Source organism: Zingiber officinale, chromosome 9B, assembly GCF_018446385.1.
Source record: "Zingiber officinale cultivar Zhangliang chromosome 9B, Zo_v1.1, whole genome shotgun sequence".
Classification (NCBI taxonomy): domain Eukaryota; kingdom Viridiplantae; phylum Streptophyta; class Magnoliopsida; order Zingiberales; family Zingiberaceae; genus Zingiber; species Zingiber officinale.
The window spans coordinates 44,792,795-44,797,091 of NC_056003.1; positions in this window are offsets into that span (position 1 = coordinate 44,792,795).

Genomic DNA, 4,297 nt, shown 5'->3' on the forward strand with positions numbered 1-4,297 from the left:
AGCGCACTTGAAAATTTGAATTTATCAAAAGAGGTACACTACTTTGATATTTACCAAAGAGCGCACTTTTTTAAAAGCATTTCCTAATTTACTCTCACTTCTCTCTCTCCTCTGTTGGCAGAATATAGGAATAACATTAGTCAATCTTTAATCACATTTTAATACATTTGAAGAAGCCAAAATAAATAATGAGCACCATATTTGGACTCCTTGCAATTTTAGAAATCCACAGGAATTGAAATAGGTGCAATCGGAGCTTTCTAGGTCGATTAGTGAGTTTCGGTCAAAACCCATTGATGGATCTAGAGAGCTCCGATTGCACCCATTTCAGTTTCTATGGATTTCTAAAATTGCAAGGAGTTCAAATATGGTGTCCATTATTTATTTTGGCTTTTTATAAATGTTAACAAGTAAAATTAAAGAATCGACATAAAAGCCCACGTTGGGCCTGATATGGAATCATATCAGGCCCAACGTGGGCCTGATATGGAATTGGGCCTGATATCATTCCATATCAGGCCCACGTTGGGCCTGATTTGAGTCTATATCAGGCTCAATGTGGGTTTTTTTGCCGATTCTTTGATTTTTGCTTGTTAACATATATAAAAAGCCAAAATAAATAATGGACACCATATTTGAACTCCTTGTAATTTTAGAAATCCATAGAAACTTAAATGGGTGCAATCGGAGCTCTCTAGGTCCATCAGTGGGTTTTGATCGAAACCCACTAATCGATCTAGAAAGCCCCGATTGCACCCATTTCAATTTCTATGAATTTCTAAAATTACAAGGAGTGAAAATATGATGTCCATTATTATTTTTGGCACTCTTAGTGGTAGACCAGATGTTTTGAAAAATCCTAAATCTCTCTTTATTTCTTTTTATTTTTTATTTTTTTATTTTTTGTTGTTACTAGGCCTGATATATCTCATATCAGGCCCACATTGGGCTTGATATGGGGAGATATCAGGCCCAACGTGGGCATGATATCTCTTCATATCAAACCTCAAAAAAAAAAGGAAAAAAAAAAGAAAGAGAGATTTAGAGTTTTTCAAAACCTCTGGTCTACCACTAGGAGTGCCAAAAATAATAATGGACACCATATTTTCACTCCTTGTAATTTTAGAAATTCATAGAAACTGAAATGGGTGTAATCGGAGCTTTCTAGATCGATAAGTGGGTTTACCCACTGATGGACCTAGAGAGCTCCGATTGCACCCATTTCAGTTTCTATGGATTTCTAAAATTGCAAGAAGTTCAAATATGGTGTCCATTATTTATTTTGACTTTTTATATATGTTAAAAAGCAAAAAAAATCAAAGAATCGGCAAAAAAGCCCACATTGGGCCTGATATAGACTCAAATCAGGCCCAACGTGGGCCTGATATGATTCCATATCAGGCCCAACGTGGGTTTTTATGTCGATTCTTTGATTTTTTGCTTTTTAACATATATAAAAAGCCAAAATAAATAATGGACACCATATTTGAACTCCTTGCAATTTTAGAAATCCATAGAAACTGAAATGGATGCAATCGGAGCTCTCTAGGTCCATCAATGGGTTTTGACCGAAACCCACTGATCGACCTAGAAAGCTCCGATTGTACCCATTTCAGTTTCTATGAATTTCTAAAATTACAAGGAGTGAAAATATGGTGTCCATTATTATTTTTGGCACTCCTAGTGGTGGATCAGAGGTTTTGAAAACCCTAAATCTCTCTTTATTTTTTTTTTATTTTTTGTTGTTACTAGGTCTGATATCTCCCATATCAGGCTCACATTGGGCCTGATATGGGGAGATATCATGCCCACATTGGGCTTGATATGAAGAGATATCAGGCCCAACGTGGGCATGATATCTCTTCATATCAGGCCTAAACAAAAAAAAGGAAAAAAAAGAAAGAAAGAGAGATTTAGGGTTTTCAAAACCTCTGGTCCACCACTAGGAGTGCCAAAAATAATAATGGACACCATATTTTTCACTCCTTGTAATTTTAGAATTCTGAATCGAAATGAGTCACCCATCGATGAGAGTTCGATCATCCATTTCGGATTTCAAAATCGCGGAGTTCAAATAAGGTGTCCATTATTTATTTTATCTTTTATATATGTTAAAAGAAAAAGCAAGAAAAAGGTATATATGCTTGGGCCTGATATGGATGATATCGGGCCCACGCTGGGCCCGATTGAGTCTATATCGCCCAATGGGCTTTTACCGATTCTTTGATTTTTTCTTCATATATAAAGACAAAATAAATAATGGACACCTTATTTGAACTCCTCGATTTTAAATCCATAAAGCGAAATGGATAACGGAGCTCTCAGTCCATCAACGGGTTTTGACCAAACCCACCGATCGACCTGAAAGCTCCGATTCCATTTCAGTTCTATGAATTCTAAAATTACAAGGAGTGAAAATATGGTGTCCATTATTATTTTTTGGCACTCGGTTTTGAAAACCCTAAATCTCTTTTTATTATTATTTTTTTGTTGTTGTTACTAGGCCCGATATCTCCCATATCAGGCTCACATGGGCCTGATATGGGAGATATCATGCCCAATAGAAAGGAGAATATCAGGCCCAACGTGGGCATGATATCTCTTCATATCAGGCCTAAACAAAAAAAAAAGGGAAAAAAAAGAAAGAGAGATTTAGGGTTTTTCAAAACCTCTGGTCCACCACTAGGAGTGCCAAAAATAATAATGGACACCATATTTTCACTCCTTGTAATTTTAGAAATTCATAAAAACTGAAATGGGTCCATCAGTGAGTTTCGGTCAAAACCCACTGATGGACCTAGAGAGCTCCGATTGCACCCATTTCAGTTTCTATGGATTTCTAAAATTGCAAGGAGTTCAAATATGGTGTCCATTATTTATTTTGGCTTTTTATAGATGTTAACAAGTAAAATCAAAGAATCGGCAAAAAAACCCACATTGGGCCTGATATGGACTCAAATCAGGCCCAACGTGGGCCTGATATGGAATGATATCAGGCCCACGTTGGGCCTGATATGGAATGATATCAGGCCCACGTTGGGCCTGATATGATTCCATATCAGGCCCAACGTGAGCTTTTATGCCGATTCTTTGATTTTACTTGTTAACATCTATAAAAAGCCAAAATAAATAATGTACACCATATTTGAACTCCTTGTAATTTTAGAAATCCATAGAAACTGAAATGAGTACAATCGGAGCTCTCTAGGTCCATCAGTGGGTTTTGACCGAAACCCACTGATCGACCTAGAAAGCTCTGATTGCACCCATTTCAGTTCCTGTGGATTTCTAAAATTACAAGGAGTCCAAATATGGTGTCCATTATTTATTTTGGCTTCTTCAAATCTATTAAAATGTGATTAAAGATTGACTAATGTTATTACTATATTCTGCCAATAGAGGAGAGAGAGAAGTGAGAGAAATATAAAGAAGAAAAGAAAAACAATAGAAAAAGTCAAATTATCATGAGGGTAAAATAGGAAATGCTTTTAAAAAAGTGCGCTTTTTGGTAAATATCAAAGTAGTGTATGTCTTTTGGTAAATTCAGATTTTCAAGTGCATCTTTTGGTAAATTGTCGAAAAAAAATCCTTATATTGATAAGAAAAACATTAGAAGCAAAAATTTAAAAAACACCATTATTATTATTATTATTATTATTATTAAAAAGTATAATATTTTTAAAATATTAAAACAACATCCATTCTATTTTAATTTTAAAATTATTTTTATTATATTATAATTGTAATAATTTTATTCAAAATTATTATAATATGTAATATATTTATTTAAAACTATTATAATATATAATATTTATTTAATCAAATCAAAATTATAGTAATTTTGATTAAAATTGTACAATTTAATTAAAATTATTATATGTAAAATTGTTATATATTATAATAATTTGATCAACAATATTATAATGGTTATGAATAAAATTTTTACATACTGCAGTTTAAATAAAGCCAATTTGATTATATTTGAACGATTAAGCAAACTTGATAAAATAAAAAAAAAATATTTTAATATATCAGTCATGCATGTGTAATAAATAATTTGATAAGTCATAGTTGATCAATTAGTCCACTACAATAATATTGGAGTATTTTTAAAATAAAAATAAAATTGAAGATATCCGATAAAAAAATAATTGGAATTATGTGTTTTCCCCCAAATATTTTATTCTTATTATTTTTAGGACTAATTGGAATTATGTGTTTTTACGTAAAACATTCCCTCCCAAAATACAGGCTGCACGATCGCCCGATCACTACTCTCTCTCTCTCTCTCTCTCTC